At 48.3% G+C, this 22,464-nt stretch overlaps 1 protein-coding gene and 1 pseudogene across 1 annotated transcript in view; one reads left to right on the forward strand and one right to left on the reverse strand.

Annotated features, from left to right (window-relative positions):
- Nucleotides 1-9,993: 9,993 nt before the first annotated feature.
- Nucleotides 9,994-10,158, reverse strand: LOC139228377 (U2 spliceosomal RNA; annotated as a pseudogene).
- An 8,109-nt stretch (nt 10,159-18,267) lies between these two features.
- Nucleotides 18,268-22,464, forward strand: part of nfasca (neurofascin homolog (chicken) a) — a 208,154-nt gene continuing 203,957 nt past the window's right edge. Inside the window, exon 1 of the mRNA XM_070859232.1 lies at nt 18,268-18,411. The gene's annotated coding sequence lies outside the window, so the exon portion shown is untranslated. The remainder of the gene's footprint in view (nt 18,412-22,464) is intronic.

Genomic DNA, 22,464 nt, shown 5'->3' on the forward strand with positions numbered 1-22,464 from the left:
AATGGGCCTTAATTGAGGATGTCAACTCTGCTCCCCTGCAACTCTGGCCCTTCACACATCCCCCACTTCCTTCGGGAGCAGAGATTGTCGCAAAAACCCAACTGGTTCATTAATGTCCTTTTGGGGGCATTAATCCCGTGCTCGCTGACCTACATTGGTTTCCCGGTTAAGCAACGCCTTGATTTCCAAATTCTCATCCTTATTTTCAAATCCCTCCATGGCCTCGCCCCTCCCTATCTCTCTAATCTCCTCCAGCCTGTCTATCCCACCTGTGAGAGAGACTGTAATTCACATATTGGACTGTACAGTCACCTGAGAACTCACTTTTGGAGTGGAAGCAAGACTTCCTCGATTTCGAGGGACTATCTATGGTGATGAATCTCCTCCAGCCCCACAACCCCCCTCTCCCCCCCCGAGATGTCTGCGCACCTCTAATTCTGCCCTTTTGAGTATCGCTGATTATAATTGCTTAACCATTGGTGGCCGTGCCTTCTATTGCCTGGGCCCCAAACTCTGGAACTCCCTGCCTAAACCTCTCTGTCACTCTCACCTCCTTAAAGACATTCCTTAAAACCTACCTCTTCAACCAAACTTTTGGCCCCACTGTCCTAATGTCTCCTTTCTTTGGCTTTGAGTCAATTTGTTTTCTGATATCGCTCTTGTAAAGCACCTTGGGATGTTCCACGACATTAAAGGCGCTATATAAATACAATTAGTTGCTGTCAGTCATGACACTTGCTGATTTGCTAGGCTTTGTTAGGATTTTTATTTCCAATGCAAGAAAATTAATCCTTTTGACAGGCCCAAAACACAGACTGTTGGGGCGATAATAGTGAATCAAGCCTTGTTGCTTCAGTTTGACATTTCTCTCTGATATTTTAACAAAGAATGTTAGCCCATTTCTTGTCATTTAAACTTGGCCGCAACTTTTTTTATTTTTGTATTTCAAACTTCTCTAAACCTTCCAAAGACAAACTTATTTCGGCTTGAAAGGCACAATTGCGATAGGCTCCAAAATGTGTCAGAAAAAGTATCAAAAAAATCTAAATTACCTCAGTGCCACCAGAAACTGCCCCATAGAGCTCAGTGGGTAGAGCACAAAAATCTAGGCTGACACTCCCAGTGCAGTGCTGAGGGAGTGCTGCACTGTCGGAGGTGCCGTCTTTCGGATGAGATGTAAAACCGAGGCCTCGTCTGCCCTCTCAGATGGACGTAAAAGATCCCACGGCCACTATTTTGAAGAAGAGCAGGGGAGTTATCCTCGTATCCTGGCCAATATTTATACCTCAATCAAAAACACAAAAATACATTATCTGGTTATTATTATGTTGATGTTTGTGGGAGCTTGCTGTGCGCAAAAATTGCTGCCCATTTCCTACATTACAACAGTGACTACATTACAAAAAAAGTACTTCATTGGCTGTAAAGCACTTTGGGGCGTCCAGTGGTCGTGAAAGGCGCTATATAAATGCAGTTCTTTATTTCCTCCTTCCTTTTTTATATGTGACTCCAGTCCCACTCCAAAGTGGTTGACTCTCAATTGCCCTCTGAACTGGCCTAGCAAGACACTCTGTTATATCAAACCATGGTACCAGCTGTAGCTCAGTGGGTAGCACACTTGCCTCTCAGTCAGAAGGTCATGGGACTTGAGCCCATTAATCTCGGCTGACACTCCCAGTGCAGTACTGAGGGAGTGCTGCACTGTCGGAGGTGCCGTCTTTCAGATGAGACGTTAAACCGAGGCCCCGTCTGCTCTCAGGTAAAAGATCCCGTGGCACTATTTCGAAGAAGAGCGGGGGAGTTATCCCCGGTGTCCTGGTCAATATTTATCCCTCAATCAACATAACAAAAGCAGATTATCTGGTCATTATCGCATTGCTGGTTGTGGGAGCTTGCAGTGCGCTAATTGGCTGCCGAGTTTCCCACATTACAACAGTGACTACACTTCTAAAGTGCTTCATTGGCTGTAAAGCGCTTTTGAGACATCTGGTGGACGTGAAAGGCGCTATATAAATGCAAGTCTTTCTTACTTGAATAATTCAGCGTTTCGAAAAGAGGGCCCATCACCAGCTTCTCGGGCAACTAGAATTGGGTAACAAATTCCTCCGACCTTGCCAGCGATGTCCTGATCCTGAGAATGAATTAAGACTTAACACCTCTCTCTCGATTGTTGAGGCTCACATGTGAAGAATGGATACTTGGCCAGGGCTCCTGCCAGCCAGCTATGGAAAAGTATTCCAGCTGAATAAGTGCCCTTACGGGAGAAAAGTGGAGCTGAAAAGATCCTGATTGCGCTGAGTGCTGCTTCCTGGCAGAGGCTGATCGGGGCCATCAGGCAGCTGTCCCCATAAAATTAGTGACCTTTCAGCCCGCGCTGGATATGAATGTGCTGTTTATTTGGCCTTCAGACGATTAACGATCCATAAATAATGCTCTTTCGAGCAAGCGCGACTTTGATTCGGGAGGCTTGCTGTTGCTAAGCCCGAGGTAATGTGAATCTGCCTCACGTCCGCTTGTTGAGTGCTGGCCAGATCACATTACCGCCGGGCGGAATGGAACAGGGTGCCAGTACCAGCCCCAGCCAGCGATTAGCCATACAGGCTTAAAGGGCTGAATGGCCTCCTCATGTTCCGAATAATAAAATCTATTTTTAAGCACGTTAATGAAGCACCCTTTAGCCTGGTCTATAGATTTAAGGTATGTCTCCCAGAGCTTTTTTTTAAATACCTGCAGTAGGGTTCTGTTTTCCATATTCTAATCGAAAATCTTCCCAGAATCTAGTGAATTTAAAAAAAAATGGAAGCTTTCCTAATGTTGATGTCCACATCCTCTTAAAGTGCTTCAGTATTGCTGCACTGGTTTTGTGGCGGAGGTGCGGCGAATGAGGGTATGGGGCCCAGAAGAGGCGAGGGCCCAGGGGCAGCACGGGCCCAGCCCACACTGCGATATGTGTGCGCACTAGGTCCGTGCAGCAGAGCAGGTCTCCAGTCGTCCTGGTTAACCCTTGCCACTGGATAACGGCCTAGCTCTGTCGAGGCCGTGTGGTGGCTGGTGTGCAACGGTCACCACACGTTAAAAAAGTCCACGCACAGGCATCTTCCACCCTTTAATTGGAGTTCAGGACTGGAACATCGGGTCCTTCATTGAAACATCCATGAACTCTTGCGGAAGCAAGTCATCCTCGTTCGAGCGACCGGCTACGGTGATGACAATAAAGTCGGAACAAAGGAGGAGGCCATTCAGCCCCTCGAGCCCGCTCCGCCATTCGGTGACTGATCTGCATCTTAACCCCAATCCAATCTGAGCCTGTGACGTTTTCTTTTCTGGAATTGTTGACCACTTTACATGTTAGTACACGGGATCGGACTGCACCCTCCCCACACCCCCATTGAAAGAGCAAGAGACCGAGTGGATCGAGAGAAACTGTTCCCATTTGGCAGAAAGGGTAAAGAACCAGAGGACTCAGATTTAAGGTGATTGGCAAAAGAACCAAAGGCGACGTAGAGAAAGCTTTTTTTTTTACGCAGCGAGTGGTTAGGATCCGGAACGCGCTGCCTGAGAGGGTGGCGGAGGCAGACTCAATTGTGGCTTTCAAAAGGGAGTCAGATAAGTAGAGCTACGGGGAAAGCGAGGGGGAGTGGGACCAGTTCTTGCAGAGAGCCGGCACAGACTCGGTGGGCCGAATGGCCGTCTTGCGTGCTGTAACCATTCTCTGATCGCTGGCTGGGCCGGCATTTGGAGCCCCTTCCCAGAAGGTCTTGGTGGGCCACTTTCTTTGCAGCGGTTTCGTTGCAACTGAGTACCTCCGAGCTGCAGTTATAAGCCAACCACGTTGGGGTGAGACCGGAATCGCACATAGGCCAGACCGGGTAAGGGCGGCAGGTTTCCTGCCTGAAAGGACATTAGTGAACCAGATGTGTTTATGCGATAGTCCGAAAATTTCATGGTCACTTTTACTAGATTTTTTTTTAAAAATGGATTTAAATTCTCAAGCTGTTATGATGAAAGAAAACAAGACTTGCATTTCTATAGCGCCTTTCATGACCACCAGACGTCTCAAAGTGCTTTACAGCCAATGAAGTACTTTTGGAGTGTAGGGACTATGAACTCGCATTCTCTGGACTATGGATCCAGTAACCTAAGCACTAGGGCTCAGTACAGGTGAGGGGCAGCTGAACAAGAGGGTTTTGCAGGGATTTTGTTGGGTTACAATCCGATTATTACAGCGACTAAAGCTGGTGATGCTTTAACTCATCTCCACCCTTTTATTGACATATCCTCTTATCTGTAGCCGTGTACAATGTCTCAAATCCGGCTGTCCAGAAATCGGAATTGTCTGAAAACCGGACATTTTTGAGAAAATCCCGTTTGATATTCAGTAACTTAAAATCCAGAATTATTGTCCCAAAAAAAAGACGGGTCAGACTAGTTATCGGCTTTGCCGCTGTGTTTCCGGATTTGAGACGTTGTAGTGGGGGAGGATGTCCAACCACCGGGTGTCTCCAATCTGGCAACATCGGGCAGCCAGGGACAAAGAAACCGGTAAAAAAAAACGCAGCGGCGGGAGGCCGTGGACAGCGGGAATCGGCGAGGAGCGCCAACTCTCGAGGTCCGAAATCCGAAAACCGTCACGGTCTTGGTCCCGAGGGTTGCCGGATTTGTTCCTGTGTCTGGATTTGGTGAGATTGGGGGTTGTGACATGACGGGCTCCAGAATGGGAAAGCAGACTGCGTGGGGGAAGTTTCCAAGCCCTGCCCAGGAGGCTGCTCATCTCGTCCTCCAACTGACACACGTTTGCTGTCGGGCTGAGACTGGAGTTGCCATCAAGGTCTGATGAATCCTCGAGAGGCCCCAGCACTGCACGACTCACTCTAGCATTCCGTCCCCAAATCCAACCACCCATGGCAACACCACGGGCTCCTCCAAAAGGACACAGCCCAGCACGGTGATCATGCCAGGCCTACAGTATTTATTTAAGGATTCATTCACGCTGTCCGAATATGGGGCGTCGGGAGTGTGAGCGCTGTGTGTTGCGTGAACTATGGAGTGTGAGTGCTGTGTGTTGCGTGAACTATGGAGTGTAAGCGCTGTGTGTTGCGTGAACTATGGAGTGTGAGCGTTGTGTGTTGCGTGAACTATGGAGTGTGAGCGTTGTGTGTTGCGTGAACTATGGAGTGTGAGCGCTGTGTGTTGCGTGAACTATGGAGTGTGAGCGCTGTGTGTTGCGTGAACTATGGAGTGTGAGCGCTGTGTGTTGGGTGAACTATGGAGTGTGAGCGCTGTGTGTTGGGTGAACTATGGAGTGTGAGCGCTGTGTGTTGCGTGAACTATGGAGTGTGAGCGCTGTGTGTTGCGTGAACTATGGAGTGTGAGCGCTGTGTGTTGGGTGAACTATGGAGTGTGAGCGCTGTGTGTTGCGTGAACTATGGAGTGTGAGCGCTGTTGTCTCAGTTGCCTGACTGCCACTGTCTGGTCATGTTCCTGCACTAGGTGTGTTGTGTCCAATTACACGTCCTATTGCCGGCGTTGTCATTGCAACACAAAAGAAAGAAATACTTGCATTTACATAGTGCCTTTCATGACCTTAGAGTCCTAATGTGCTTCACAGCCAATTAAGTATCTTTCTTTTTCAGTGTAGTCACTGTTGTAATGCAGGAAATGCAGCAGCCAAGTTCCTCCCTCCCTATAGCCCCTTGATTATCCACTGCTAGGGTGTTTTTAGTGTCTTCTACCGTGAAGACCGACACAAAATATTTGTTCAACGTCTCTGCCATTATTAATTCCCCAGTCTCATCCTCTAGGGGACTAACATTTACTTTAGCCGCTCTTTTCCTTTTTATGTACCTGTAGAAACTCTAACTATCTGTTTTTATATTCCGTGCTAGTTTACTTTCATAATCTTAAACTCACAACCTTCTGACTCAGTGGTGAGTGAATACGACCCACTGTGGCACAGCCGGCATTAGACAAAACACGGTCTTATTTAAAACATGTTTCAACTGTTCTTAGATGTATAGTAAGATTTCTGAGCATACTTGCCAGGCATCATGAAGAGGTGGATTCTCATGAAGACAAAAGACAAGCTGGTTTATATTTCACCCTGCTGTTTGATGGCACTCAAAGGTTCCCTTTGCTAATTAGCAGTCTTTCCTATGAATGCTTTTGCCCAATTAATTTCTACAACATGATTTGCAGATTAGTGTAAGATTTATTGCTGTTCAGTGGCACTAGTCCGTTTAAAAAAAAAGAAAGACTTGCATTTCTATAGCGCCTTTCACGACCTCAGGATGTCCTATAGCGCTTTAAGGCCAATGAATGAATTTTGGAGTGTAGTCACTGTTGTAATGTGGCAGCCAATCTGTTTTTATTATGTTGATTGAGGGATAAATATTGGCCAGGACACTGGGGATAACTCCCCTGCTCTTCTTCAAAATAATGCCATGGGATCTTTCACATCCACCTGAGAGAGCAGATCACTTTAACGTCTCATCGAAAGACGGCACCTCCGACAGTGCAGCGCTCCCTCAGCACTGCACTGGCGTGTCAGCCTGGATTTTTGTGCTCAAGTCTCTGGAATGGGATTTGAATCCACAACCTTCTGACTCAGAGGCAAGGGTGCTGCCCACTGAGCCATGGCTGACAACGTGATGTGAAGTTGGATGCAGTGGCTTGCGGTACATCGGCAGAGAGAGTACAGTCGAAAGCCATTCTTTTCTTAATAATGTACAACTGCCCAAGAGATTACCAACAGCTTACATTTATATAGCGCCTTTAACGTAGTAAACGGCACTTCGCAGGAGTGTTTATCAAACAGCATTTGACACCAAACCACAGAAGGAGATATTAGGACAGCTTGTTATAGTTATTAGTTATATAGAATTTACAGCAAAGAAACAGCTTTATGCCAGCATTTATGCTCCACACGAATATCCTCCCACTCCTCTATCTAACCCTATCAACATATCCTCCTCATTTACTTACCTAGATTTCCCTTCAATGCATCTATCATCATCATCATAGGCGGTCCCTCGTAACGAGGATGACTTGCTTCCACGCCAAAAAAGGATAAGTTCACAGGTGTTCCAATGAAGGACCTAATATTCCAGGTCCCGAACTACATGTTGAAGGGTGGAAGATGCCTGTGCGAGGATTTTTTTAACGTGGGCTGGCCGTTGCACACCAGCCACCACACGGGCTCGACAGAGCGAGGTCTTGGTCCAGTGGCAAGGGTTGAACCAGGACGACTGGAGACCAGCTCTGCTGCACGGACCTAGTGCGCACACACATATCGCACAGTGTGGGCTGGCCCCGTGCTGCCCCCGGGCCCCCAGGGCCCCTGGCCCCGAACTCACGCCTCCCCTGGGCCCCCGATCACGTCCCTCCACAGTCTCTCGCCGCTCCTGCTGTACCTGCCCACGCTGCAATCACCGACCTGGACCTTGATGACGTCACTCTTCGTTGCCGTTGCAGCTCTATGCTAGTCACCTCAACCACTCCCTGTGGCAATGAGTTCCTCATTCTCACCACTCTCTGGGTAAAGAAGTTTCTCCTGAATTCCCTTTTGGATTTATCCGTGACTATTTTATATTTATGACCTCTAGTTTTGGACTCCCCGCAAGTGGAGACATCTTCTCTATGTCCACCCGATTGAATCCTTTACTAACTTTAGCAACCTCTATCTGGTCATGGGGAATTAGGGAGTGAGGGCCCGAATTTGATGATGGCCCCCGCCCGCCCAAGTGCCGCTCGAAGGACCGCCGATGGCCGCCGAGGCCCCTGACGGTACTTTGGGCGGAGTTTTCATCACCCAGGTCCCTCGAAGTTCGGCAGGCGGCAAATCTGCGACATACCCTGCCAATCTGGGCGGCAGCCGGCGGGAGGTCTCGTTCTCGGCGGCAAAGGCGCTTGCCGCCCAAGCGCCGCCGAGAATGGAGCCGGGCCCACGGAGGGTCGAAGAGCTGACAAAACAAAAATAAAGAAAACACCTGAGGACCTTCAGGGGGGACCCCATCCAGGTAAGTGCCTGTAAATAAATAATTTTAAAACATTCATTCCACTTACCTTTTTTTTACAGGATCTTCACATTTACCCTGGGGGACAGAGCTGCCTCCACGCAGCGATCCACTGCCAACTCCCGCCCGCACCAGTGGCGCTGGGCGGTTCGAGCAGAGGACTGTCGGCGGCAGTGGGCAGTAAGGCCATCAACTTTGGCCCCTATATCTCTGGCAGATTTTCCCCTCTCTAACCCAGGCCGACAGAGATCATTAACTCAGCCCACACCAGCGATTGAGCCTGGGGCCTTCCTGCTCTACTGGGCAGTGCCTACTTACTTGGTCAGAGGTAGGAGCATCTTAAAAGAGCAGAGAGAGAGGCAAAAAGAGGCTTAGGGAGGGAATTCCAGAGTTTAGGGCCCAGGAAGATGAAGGCACGGCCACCAATGGTGGAGTGTGGAATATCGGGGACGCTAAAGAGGCCCGAATTTGAGGAGGGCTGGAGGCGGTTAAGCCAGGAGAATGTGAAGGTTCATGTCAGCTGTGGCTCAGTGGGTCACCTCTGAGTCAGGAGGCTGTGGGTTCAAGTCCCACTCGGAACATGAGCACATAAATCTAGGCTGACACTCCCAGTGCATTGCTGAGGGAGCGCTGTACTGTCGGAGGTGCCGACTTTCGGATGAAACCAGGCCCCGTCTGATCTCTCAGGTGGACGTAAAAGATCCCATGGCACTATTTGGAAGAAGAGCAGGGGAGTTATCCCCGGTGTCCTGGGTCAATATTTATCCTTCAATCAACATAACAAAAAACAGATTATCTGGTTATTATCACATTGCTGTTTGTGGGAGCTTGCTGTGCGCAAATTGGCTGCCGCGTTTCCCATATCACAACAGTGACTACACTCCAAAAGTACTTCATTGGCGGTAAAGCGCTTTGAGATGTCCGGTGGTCGTGAAAGGCGCTATATAAATGCAAGTCTTTCTTTCTGGAGGAGATTAAGCCAGGAGAATGTTAAGATTAGTGCGTTATTATGCACTAGCTGAGATAGAGCTGCTATGGGGGGGTCTTAGAGAACCCTACGAGGGAGATGCAGCAAGATCTAGAGAAAGACTGTTGCATAGAATAAACATAAGAATTAGGAGCAGGATAGGCCATTTGGCCTCTCGAGCCTGCTCCGCCATTCAATAAGATCACGGCTGATCTGATCTTGGTACCTCAACTCCACTTCCCTGCCCGCTCCCCATAACCCTTGACTCCCTTATCATTCAAAAAAATCTGTCTATCTCTGCCTTAAATATATTCAGTGACCCAGCCTCCACAGCTCCCTGGGGCAGAGCATTCAAAAGATTCACCACCCTCTGAGAGAAGAAATTCCTCCTCAACTCAGTTTTAAATGGGCGACCCCTTATTCTGAAACTATGCCCCCTAGTTCTAGATTCCCCCCACGAGGGGAAACATCCTCTCTGCATCCAGCTTGTCGAGCCCCCTCAGAATCTTATATGTTTCAATAAGGTCACCTCTCATTCTTTTGAACTCCAACGGGTACAGGTTCAACCTGTTCAACCTTTCTTTGTAAGGAAGTGAGAGAGACAAGTACAGATGGGACTGTAGGAATTACAGCGAATTCTGAAAGACGCGGACACATGCACGAAGAGGTATTTAAAGAAAACGGAAAGGACTGGGAAAAAAAATTGGAATTGGCGAGCAGGCAAAGCAAGCATGTCAGTTTCTGAAAAGATACGCTGATGGGGCCTTTTGTTGGACAAAGCCTCCCGACTCCCATTCCGAAATGTTACCCCGGCCTTTCACTTATTGTCCAGCTCGTGTGTTTACAGCACTCTTTCTATTTTTATGTTCCGCACAGAAGGAAGCTCCCACACAGAGTAAGACTGGAGAACTTTTTTTTTTTTCCTTCTTTTTCCCAATTTCGTTCCAGATCAACTCTAACGCCAAAGATCACTTTGCGCCAATATATTTGATCTTAGGCCAAAAGGCCGAGAGGCGAAGTTGCACCGTTCCTGGAAATATTGCAATACCAGGTCGGTGCATGGAGTGGACAGGGCAAGCCGCTGACCCAGCTCCCTGTCCAAAAAATCAATCCAATATCATGTCCCCATCGGGGATATTAAACTGATAAGAGTAAGATTGGAGAACTGTGCAAGGGAGTGACAGAGACATTGCCGGCAGATTGAGAATTCTGTCTGTGTGAGAGAAGGGGCTGTATGAATGTGCACAGTGCGGTCACGATCAGCAGTTAACAGAGAAGAGGAATATGAAGAACAATTTTTTTTTAAATCAAAGTACAATTGGAACCGCACGTGTGGTCCAATTAGCAGGGGAATAGGTGATCCCCACTGGGCCCTGAGTTGCCATGGATAGCTCTTTGTCTGCTAGGAATCCTGGGTATACGGTATCTCCACGATCCCTGACCTGTCCCCCCTTCCCCCACTCCCCCAGGGGATCATTTTCATTTAAGCAGTAAAGCTGTCACAACAGGAAGAGTAGGGGGATGGTTGGCTTTCCACAGGAGTTGTCAGTCCTCCATGACATCAATTACCCACGATTCTTTGGGAAAAATGCCATGGCAACCAGAGTGGCCTCAATAAATGAGGACAATATGCCCCTGACCTGATGAAGTGAGAAAAGAAATCAAGACGTTGTCACAGTGAATTAAATGCGAGGAAAGTGAGTTGTGAAGGCAATGACGTTATTAATGGAGTTATAATCAAAACGAAAGTATTTGTACTTGAGGCATACCAGAAGGCCAGGGACAGCTCAGTGCTAAAACAATCACTGAAGAGATGAAACCGCCCTGATATTGCCATAATCATGAATTCTTGGTTGGTATATGCAGTATTGCACGTGTCGCATATTAAAATGGACAAGTATATGACCAGGCGCAGGGAGAGCGGTAATTGCGAATTGAATATAGGTCCCCGTGGTGGTGATCACCACGAATTTCAGTCATTCTCCAGAATGTAGTCAGAAGGCACCTTCTCGTACACTGGTAGTTTCACTTGCATCTGGAGTCGGGCAGAGGGACAGAACGTTCGGGGCTGTGTCAGACTGGACTATTCCAGCCAGGCGGGTCTGCTGACCACTGACTTGCACCTTCCAACGTTCCATAGTCAGCTGCCCATGTACCTCGATGTTGCGTAAGAAACACAGCGGGGAATAAAGATGCTGGTTCCTGAGCAAAATACAACAGCCTCTTGCAGGAAAAGGTCCCGAGGTGAGGTGTAATTGAGGTGTAATCACAAACCGAATGATGAGCCAAAGAAGGAGATTTTGGAAAGGGGTAACCAAAGCTTGGTCAAAGAGGAGGGTCTTCAAGGAGGATAGGAAAGCGGAGAGGGAAAGAAAGAAAAGAAGGAATGAAGGAAGGAAAAGAACTTACTTGCATTTATATAGCGCCTTTCATGACCACCAGACGTCTGAAAGCGCTTTACAGCCAATGAAGTACGTTTGGAGTGTAGTCACTGTTGAGGGAAATGCGGCAGCTAATTTGCGCACAGCAATATGGTAATGACCAGATAATATGTTTTTGTGATGTTGATTGAGGGATAAATATTGAGGGAATTGCAGGGCCTGGAGATTAGGCAGCCAATGATTGGGTAGCGGGGTTGGAGGGAGGGAAGGGGTGGGGGGGGCAGAGGAGGGGGGAGTGGGAGGGGGAGCGGGGGGAGGGGAGAGGGCGTGGGTGGGAGACGGGGAGGGGGAGCAGGGGAGTGGGGGGAGAGGGAGCAGGGGTGGGGAGGGGGAACGGGGGAAGGGGAGGGGCGGGAAGTGAAGCGGGGGAGGGGTGGGGAGGGTGCAGTGGTGGGGAGGGCGAAAGGGAGCAGGGGTGGAAAGAGGGAGGAGGGAAGAGGAAGGGGAGCGGGGGAGAGGGATTGGGCAGCGGAGTGGAGGGGAGAGGGAGTGGGCGGGGGAGGGGGAGCTGGGGTGGGGAGAGGGAGAGGGAGTGGGGGAAGGGGTAGCACAAGAAGCCAGAGTTGGAGCAACAGAAAGGTTGCGGGGGGGGGAAGAATTGTAGGGCTGGAGAAGGTTAGAGCGATAGGGAGGGGTGAAACCATGAAGGGATTTAAATGCAAGGAGGGGAATTTTAAGTTGAACGCATTGGATGAATGAGAGCTAATACAGATCGGCAAGGACGAGGGTGATGGGAACTTGGTGTGGGATCGGATATGAGCAGCAGAGTTTTGGCTGAGCTGAAGTCTACAGATCATGGAAGTTGGGAGACCAGGCAGGAAAGCATTGGAATAGTCAAGTCTGGAGGTGACAAAACCATGGGCTGAAGATTTTGGGTGAGTAGGGATGGAGCCAGTGATGTTACGAAGGTGGAAAACAGTTTTGGTAATGGAAAGGAAATCGGAGTCGGAAGCTCAGCTCATGGGCGAATAGGACATTGAGGTTGCGAAGAGTCCGGTATAGTCTGAGACAGCGGCCAAAGAAAGGGTTGGAGTCATTATCAGTAAACATCATCATAGGCAGTCCCTCGAAATCAAGGAAGACTTGCTTCCACTCGAAAAGTGAGTTCTCAGATGGCTGTACAGTCCAATACGGGAATTATATCTCTGTCACAGGTGGGACAGACAGTGGTTGGAGGAAAGGGTGGGTGGGGAGTCTGGTTTGCCGCACGCTCCTTCCGCTGCCTGCGCTTGGTTTCTGCATGCTCTCGGCGATGAGACTCGAGGTGCTCAGCGCCCTCCCGGATGCTCTTCCTCCACTTAGGGCAGTCTTGTGCCAGGGACTCCCAGGTGTTGGTGGGGATGTTGCACTATCAAGGAGGTTTTGAGGGGGGTCCTTGAAATGTTTCCTCTGCCCACCTGGGGCTCACTTGCCATGTCGTAGCTCCGAGTAGAGCGCTTGCTTTGGGAGTCTTGTGTCCGTCATGCGGACGATGTGGCCCGCCCAACGGAGCTGGTCGAGCGTGGTCTGTGCTTCAATGCTGGGGATGTTGGCCTGAGCGAGAACACTGACGTTGGTGCATCCATCCTCCCGGTGGATTTGCAGGATCTTGCGGAGGCAGCGCTGGTGGTACTTCTCCAGCGTTTTGAGATGTCTACTGTATATAGTCCATGTCTCTTAAGCCATACAGGAGAGCGGGTATCATTACTGCCCTGTAGACCATAAACTTGATGCGAGATTTGAGGTCCTGGTCTTCAAACACTCTCTTCCTCAGGCGACAGACGGTTGCGCTGGCACACTGGAGGTGGACCTTGTCGTCGATGTCTGCCCTTGCTGATAGCAGGCTCTCGAGGTATGGAAAATGGTCCACGTTGTCCAAGGCAGTGCCGTGGATTTTGATGACCGGGGAGCAGTGCTGTGTGTCGGGGTCAGGTTGGTGGAGGACCTTTGGTTTATGGATGTTTAGTGTAAGGCTCATGTTTTCGTATGCCTCGGTGAAGGTGTTGACGATGGAGTTCGGCCTCTGAGTGTGCGCCGACGCAAACGTCGTCCGTGTACTGTCGTTCGATGACTGAAGTTGGGACGACTTTGGATCTAGCCTGGAGGCGGCGAAGGTTGAACAGGTTCCCATTGGTTCTATAGTTTAGTTCCACTCCAGCGGAGAGCTTGTTGAGAGTGAGATGAAGTATTGCAGGAAGGAAGATCGAGAACAGCCCTGCTTGACCCCGGTCCGGACGTGGATTGGGTCTGTGGTGGATCCTTTGGTCAGGATCACGGCCTGCCTGTCATCGTGGAGCAGATGGAGGAAGGTGACAAACTTTTGGGATCAGGGATACAGAGGTAGTGGTTGGGTCGAATGACAATGGCTTTGGTCTTTCTAACACTTAACTGCTTTAAATTGCGGCCCATCACAGACTGAATGTCGGACAAGCAGACCTTAGCAATGGCGAGTCAGGAATTCAACAGATTGCTTGCGCTAAACATGAATCCCATTACTACATACCACACTTAAAGGAAAGAAAAAAAAAAATTACGTAGCACCTTTCATGAAATCATCCCAAAGCGCTTTACAGTTAAAGAAGAAATTTTGAAGTGGTCACTGTTGCAATGCAAGAAATGCGGCAGCCACATTTGCCACAGGGAGCTCCCACAAACAGCAATGTGATAATGACCAGATCATCTGTATAAGTCATGTTGGTTGATGGCTAAATATTAGCCAGGACACTGAGGAGAATTCCCCTGCTTTTCTTCAAAACAGTGCCATGGGATCTTTTCCGTCCACTGGAGAGAGCAGACAGGACCTCGGTTTAACGTTTCAACTGAAAGACCACACCTCCGACAGTGCAGCACCCCCTCAGCACTGCACTGCAAGTGTCAGCCTAGATTTATGTGCTCTAACGAGACTTGAACCCACAACCTTCTGGGTCAGAGGTGAGAGTGCTGCCCACTGAGCCACGGCTGACACCTAAATGCTGTTAACGATTGTGTGTTGTAGAGTTTGATGTGTAAGCTCCAGCTCTGTTTTGAAGCAGATTAAATAACCCGCATCAGAGAAGAACTCTGAACTCGTGACCGCCTATTTCCACCCCCATAGCATCTCCACCCTTGCCCAGCTCATCCGCTGCTCAAGCCCTCATCCATGCCTTTGTTACCTCTAGACTTGACTGTTCCAGCACACTTCTGGCTGGCTTCCCACATTCTACGTAAACTAGAGATCATCCAAAACTCGGCAGCCCATGTCCTAACTCGCACCAAGTCCCGCTCACCCATCACCCCTGTGCTCGCTGACCTACATTGGCTCCTGTTTAATCAAGGCCTTGATTTCAAAATTCTCACCCTTGTTTTCAAATCTCTCCATGGCCTCGCCCCTCCCTATCTCTGTAATCTCCTCCAGCCCCACAACCAGCTCTAATTCTGCCCTCTTGAGCATCCCTGATTATAATCACTCAACCATTGGTGGCCGTGCTTTCAGCTGCCTGGGCCCCAAGCTCTGGAACTCCCTCCCTAAACCTCTCCGCCTCTCTACCTCTCTTTCCTCCTTTAAGTCGCTCCTTAAAACCTACCTCTTTGACCAAGCTTTTGGTCACCTGCCATAATTTCTCCTTATGTGGCTCGGGATCAATTTTTTTGACTAATAATACTTCTGTGAAGCGCCTTGGGACGTTTTACTACATTAAAGGCGCTATATAAATACAAGTTGTTGTTGTGACTAATTGGAGAAATGTGAAGGAAGCAAGGGTTGGAGTCGGTAATTCTGCCCCTCCAACCTGCTCACTTGATTAGTTATGCCAGCTCTAGCTTTACAACCCCAATTTCCTGTCTTTTTTACGTTCAATACCCTTCACAAGGATGCATATGTTTCTCTAAAGACCTCGGTTAATACCGATGGCTTCTCTTCTCGAGCAGTGACAGAATTCTCACAGCCTTATGACTGGAAACAAAATTCTGAATTTGCTTTTGGCCAGTTTAGCTCACGCTATGAGATTATATGGCTCTTTAGTACTGACTTCCGTACATGAAGCAAGAGTTATTCCCATTTGATTTTTGTCAGTTCTCTTTATTATTTCCAACTCTCTACCGCACGGAATAGTTGAGGCGAATAGCACAGCTGCATTTAAGAGGAAGCCAGATAAGCACTTGAGGGAGTTGGCAACAGAACGTTATGCAGATAGGATTAGATTGTGGTCAGCCATGGCTCAGTGGGTAGCACTCTCGCCTCTGAGTCAGAAAGCTGTGATTCAAAGTTCCACTCCATGAGACTTGAGCACATACAACTAGCCTGACACTCCAGTGCAGTACTGAAGGAGTGCTGCACTTGTCAGAGGTGCCGTCATTTGGTTGAGGCGTTAAACCGAGGCCCCCTCTGCTCTCTCAGGCGGACGTAAAATATTCTGTGGCACTATTTCGAAGAAGATCAGGGGAGTTATCCCCAGTGTCCTGGGCCAATATTTATCCCTCAATGAATATCACAAAAACAGATTACTTGATCATTATCACACTGCTGTGTGTGGGAGCTTGCTGTGCGCAAATTGGCTGCTGCGTTTCCCACGTTACAACAGTGACTACACTCCAAAAGTACTTCATCAGCTGTAAAACGCTTTGAGACGTCCAGTGGTCGTTGAAGGCACTATATAAATGCAAGTTTTTCTTTTGCTCTTAGAGGAACTGTGTAGAGTGGAAGGAGGCTTGAGTGGAGCATAGACTCGGCCATAGACCGGTCGGGCTGAATGGACGTCCCAAGTTCTATATGATGTTGATTTTAGATTTCCTCGCTGTTTGCTACGATGAGATTTCCCCTTACTGCTGAGAAAGTGGGAGAGTCCAGAACCGTCGGAGGTGATTAGTGTTGGTCAAAGGGCAGTATGCATTATGTTACTCCGCCTGGCCCTGTCTGATTTATGTATGCCTGACTAACGGATCCACCACAGACCCAATCCATGTCCAGACCAGGGTCAAGCAGGGCTGCGACATCGCGCCAACCCTCTTCTCGATCTTCCTCGCCTGCAATGCTCCATCTCACGCTCAACAGGCTCCTCGTTGGAGTGGAACTAAACTATAGAACCAGTGGGAACCTGTTCAACCTTCGTCGCCTCCAGGCTAGATCCAAGACCGTCCCATCCTTCCTCTGTCCTCGAACTATAGTACGCGTCTGCGCACATTCAGAGGCTGAACTCCAAGCCATCGTCAACATCTTCACCGAGGCGTACGAAAACATGGGCCTTACACTAAACAAGTATAAGACAATGGTCCTCCACCAACCTGACCCCGCCACACAGCACTGCTCCCGGTCACAAAATCCACGGTGCGGCCTTGAACAACTTGGACCACTTTCCATACGTCAGACGCCTACCGTCAGTCAGGGCAGACATCGACGACGAGGTCCAACACCGCCTCCAGTGCGCCTCCACTGAGGAAGCGAGCGTTTGAAGATCAGGCCCTCAAATCTGGCACCAAGCTTATGGTCTACAGGCCAGTAGTGATACCCGCCCTCCTCAGTGTAAACTGCTACAGCAGTGTGACCTTGGGGATAAAGGAAGTGTTGACTGGTGCCTGGCGCTGTGTTTCTCTGTGTCCAGTTATCTGTCCGCTTTGAGCTGTTGCACCTTCGGAAGCTGAAACCGGAGAGCAGAACAACAGATTAATGGTGGAGCGACACGGTGTGTTATTCATTTGTCCAGTGCTCTGGATCAATACAACATCTGTATAACTGCTACCCGTCGCCCACACAAACATGTTTATTGCCATTGTTGCCTTTGTTGCAACGTGAGCGTGCCTGTGGAGTCTACATGCTGATGAATACTTTTCCAGTTTTGATGTGCCCAGAATGAACTCATATATAAAAACTCATTCCAAATCTCGAAGTCTATCCGCTGGACCTTAATTCCACCTCAGGGAATGGTTCCTGGGCTTCCCAGCAACATAAAGAATCATCATAGGCAGGCCCGCGGAATTGAGGAAGATTTTCTTCCACTCTTAATATGAGTCCTTAGGTCCAATACGAGAACTACAGTCCCTGTTGAGGGAAAGGGTGGGTGGGACAGGTTCACCACACGCTCGAAAGACTTGCATTTCTATAGCGCCTTTCACAACCACCGGACATCTCCAAGTGCTTTGCAGCCAATGAAGTACTTTTGAAGTGTAGTCACTGTTATAATGTGGGAAACACAGCAGCCAATTTGTGCATAGCAAGCTCCCACAAACAGCAATGTGATAATGACCAGATCATCCGTTTTTTTTTTAAACATGATGTTGGTTGAGGGATAAGTATTGGCTGGGACGCTGGTGCGAACTCCCCTGCTCTTCTTTGAGATAATGTCGGGGGCCTCGGTTTAACGTCCCATCCGAAAGACAGCGCCTCCGATAGTGCGGCGCTTCCTCAGCACTGCACTGGACATCGGCCTCGGTTTTGGTGTGCTGAAGTCTCTGGTGTGGGTCTAGCACCACAGCATGGGTAAACGTGTTGGTTTACCTGCACCTTATTACCGGAAAGTTGCCATTCACCTTTCACCGCGCACACCACTTCGGTCCTGGGGGAGTGGGGAGAGTGAGTGCGGGGGGGAAAGAGCGTTCAGCTGTGTGTGCTACTGGTCAGTACAGTCAGAGGCAGGGATCAGTTCCAGCCAGGCAGATCACGAACTCCCTGTTTGAGGGTGTGTGTGTCCAGCTGAAAGGAGCCTGATGTGGTGCACGGAGTCCTTTTGTGCAGAGGATTGCATCTGACGAATTATTCATGAGGCAGCTGAGCGCAAGAGAGAGAGAGAGAGAGAGAAAGAGCGAGCGAGCGAACTGAGGGCGGGACCGAGAGTGTAAAAGAGAGGGGACAGCTGTCAATAAATAAACCATGATATTGTTCATCCGTTACCAGTTGCAGTGGGGATGATAATCTGGAGCAGAGCTAGGCTGGGCGTGGAAGAGTGGGGGGAATGCAGGTTCGAGTCGAAGGGATCCGCAGAGGAAGATTTGATGGGAAATTGTATCAAGGACTCCACTGAGACAAGGTTTTAACTAACAGGTATCGTAGTCCAACGCTATTTACTTACGTTTTGTGCTCAAAGCCTGCTGAGAGCAGTGCATTAATATTTAATGAATACTTTGTACTGAAAAATGTTCCAGCGTTTCAGTAGGTGTCAGGTGTGAGAGTCTGAAGTGAGGGCTCAGTTCTAATGTCGTTTAGTGTTGACCAATTCTTGATTACTTTAAGCACTGTGTGTGTGTGTGTGTGTGTGTGTGTGATGTCTCCAGATCTGTCCAAGAATAAATGGAATTTAAAAAAGGAGATAATATTGACAGTGTAGATGCCTGCCACCTTACGCGGGCAACTTTTAAAGACAGATCTCCTCAACATTTACTGGAAATAAATCAAAAAAGAATTTAAAGAAAATACTGTTGCTTATCGATGCGGATTTTGAAGTAGAGAAATTAACATATTGGAGTGGGTTGCAGCCTGGAATCTAATCAAAGGATTCAGATAGTTTAATATATAGAATAATGGATAACTGGGAGTGATTTATTGGAATTTACTGGAATCTAATCGTGGTGTTTGGATGGTGTAGAATAATAGATAACCTGAGTTACAGGCTGAATCTAATTGAAGGATTTAGAGAGATTAATATTTAGAATACTAGATACATGGGAGTAAGTTGCAGGCTCTAATCTAATCAAAGGTTTCAGATAGTTTCATGTATATAATAATGGATATCTGGGAATGATTTATAGATTGGGAGGTGTTTGGAGGTGCATCTATAGAATAATAGCTAAATGAAGTTAGTTACAGGCTGAAACTAATTGAAGGATTTAGAGAGATTAATATTTAGAATACTAGATATTTGGGAGTAAGTTGCAGGCTATAATCTAATCAAGGGATTTAGATAGATTAATATATAGAATAATGGATATCTGAGACTAGGTTACAGGCTGGAATCTAATCGAGGAGTTTGGATGGTGTATATATAGAATAATAGATACTTGGGAGCGGGTTTCAGGCTGGAATCTAATCAAGGGATTTCGATAGATTAATATATAGAATAATATATACCTAGGAGTGGGTTGCAGACTGCAATCTAATCGAAATATTCAGGTGGTTTATACATAGATTAATGAGAGCCCGCGAGTAAGTTTCAGGCTGGAATCTAATTGAAGGGGTTGGAAGATTTATGGACAGAATAATGGATACCCGGGAGTTACAAGCTATAATTGAGCTGGTCAAGTGACATCATAAATAGCAGGAGAATAGATTGAGTGTTTTATAACCACTGTCTAAAGTCCATTATTAGATTACCGCCACATAATCTTCCGGGGACTGTAGTAATATTTTGATAACCTGTACTGTGGAGATTGTGGATGGTCTTGCTCAGTGTTTAGGGTGATCTTGTGTTGAGGTTGAAGGCCAGTTTTACACCGCGTTGCTGCATATTCTCCCGTCGAAGGCAGGGGTTTGCAACCCTCCACGATTGGCCTGGAGTTTGCAGGAATGGAAAATTAATCCCCAGGAAACTCCTGCGAACAAAGGTCATTGGCGCATTAATAACAACAACAACTTGTATTTATATAGCACCTTTAACGTAGTAAAACATCCCAAGGTGCTTCACAGGAATGTTAGCAAACAAAATTTGACACCAAGCCACACAAGCAATAATTAGCGCAGGTGACCAAAAGCTTGGTCACAGAGGTAGGTTTTAAGGAGCGTCTTGAAAGAGGAAAGAGAGACGGAGAGGTTTAGGGAGGGAGTTCCAGAGCTTGGGGCCCAGGCAACAGAAGGCACGGCCACCGATGGTTGAGCGATTATAATCAGGGATTCTCAGGAGGGTAGAATTAGAGAAGCGCAGCTATCTCGGTGGGGTGGAGAGGGGGTTGTGGGGCTGGAGGAGATTACAGAGATAGGGAGGGACGAGGCCATGGAGGGATTTGAAAACAACCGGAAGCCAATGTAGGTCAGCGAGCACAGGGGGTAATGGATGAGCGGGACTTGGACTTAAAACAATTTGTGTGTTTTTCCCCCCATTTTCTTTGAACCCTTTTGTTTTATTAGTTATGAAAATATTGGAGGGGGGAGGGGAAGAAAAGGCAGTTTCACACTCAAGATTCATTCAGTCAGGAAATGAAGAGTTTGTTCGCTTTCCAATTGGCCGTGGGAAGGTGGGGCGGGGCGCCGCAAGGATAGGCGTGTCCGGATGACCAATGGCGTGAGAGTGGAGGCGGGGCGGTTGGGGGCAGGAGGTCATGTGATGAAACCTCCAGGGATACGTCCAATCAGAGTTGGCCACCCTAATTGAAGGAGATTACAGATATAGGGAGGGGGCGAAGCCATGGAGGGATTTGACATCAAGGATGAGAATTTTGAAATCGAGGCGTTGCTTAACCGGGAGCCAATGTAGGTCAGCGTGCACAGGGGGTGATGGGTGAGTGGGACTTGGTGCGAGTTAGGACACGGGCTGCCGAGTTTTGGATCACCTCAAGATTACGCAGGGTAGAATGGTTAAAGCCAGCCAGGAATGCTTTGGAATAGTCAAGTCTAGAGGTGACAAAGGGGGTTATGCTTGAACTATATAGAACACTAGTTAGGCCACAGCTGGTCAGTTCTGGTCACCACATTACAGGAAGGACGTGATTGCACTGGAGAGGGTACAGAGGAGATTTGCGAGGATGTTGCCGGGAGTGGAGAATCTAAGCTATGAGGACAGATTGGATAGGCTGGGGTTGTTTTCCTTGGAATAGAGGAGGCTGAGGGGAAACCTCATCGAGGTACATAAAATTATGAGGGGCCTAGATATAGTGGATAGAAAGGGCCTATTTCCCTTAGCAGAGGGGTCAACAACCAGGGGGAGTAAATTTAAAGTAATTGATAGAGTTAGAAGGGTTAGAGGGGAAATGTCTTCACCCAGAGAGTGGTGGGGGTCTGGAACTCACTGCCTGAAAGGGTGGTAGAGGCAGAAACCCTCACCACATTTAAAAAGTACTTGGATGTGCACTTGAAGTGTCGTAACCTGCAGGGTTACGGACCAAGAGCTGGAAAGTGGGATTAGTCTGGATAGCCTCTTGTTGGCCGGCGTGGACACGATGGGCCGAAATGGCCTCCTCCCGTGCTGCAAACTTCTATGATTCTATGAAAGGCATGGATGTCGGCTTCAACAGAGAGAGGCGATGTTACAGGGGTGGAAATGGACGGTCTTAGTTCTGCTGCGGACATGTGGTTGACAGCTCATTTCATGGTTGAATATGACACCAAGGTTGCGAAGTGTGGTTCAGCCTCAGACAGAAGGAATGAGTGTGATGTGGTGCCCTACAATAACCTCCTCTCAACCCTTTGTTGAAAAAGTTACCAAACCAGCGACAGTGTGCCTGTGAGTTCATGCGGTGTTTATATTGAACATGAGCCAGCGTGGAAAGTAATTTTTTTGCTGCCAATTTTGTGTCCTCCTCCTGATCTTTATCATTGTGTTCTTTGGAACAGAGAAGGCTAAGGGGAGATTTAATTGAGGTGTATAAAATTATGAGGGACCTAGATACAGTGGATCGGAAGGACCTATTTCCCTTAGCAGAGGCGACGGTGACCTGGGGGCATAGATTTAAAGTATTTGGTAGAAGGGTTAGAGGGGAGTTGAGGAGAACGTTTTTCACCCAGAGGGTGGTGGCCGTCTGGAACTCACTGCCTGAAAGGTTGGTGGAGGCAGAAACTCTCATTGCATTTAAAAAGTACTTGGATGTGCACTTGAAGTGTTGTAACCTACAGGGCTACGGACCAAGAGCTGGAAAGTGGGATTAGGCTGGATAGCCTCTTGTTGGCCGGCACGGACACGATGGCCTACTTCTGTGCCCTAAACTTCTATGCTTCTGTGATGATGTATGTCAGCATAGAAATGAAGTGAGAATATCTGGAGTGACATAACAGCAGGAACAAGCAATAACAACAACTTGCATTTATATAGCGCCTTTAACGTAGTGAAACGTCCCAAGGTGCTTCACAGGAGCATTATGCGATTAAAAAAAATTTGACACCGAGCCGCATAAGTAGAAATTAGCGCAGGTGACCAAACGCTTGGTCAAAGAGACAGGGAGTTCCAGAGCT

The sequence above is a fragment of the Pristiophorus japonicus genome, chromosome 17 (assembly GCF_044704955.1).
Source record: "Pristiophorus japonicus isolate sPriJap1 chromosome 17, sPriJap1.hap1, whole genome shotgun sequence".
Classification (NCBI taxonomy): domain Eukaryota; kingdom Metazoa; phylum Chordata; class Chondrichthyes; family Pristiophoridae; genus Pristiophorus; species Pristiophorus japonicus.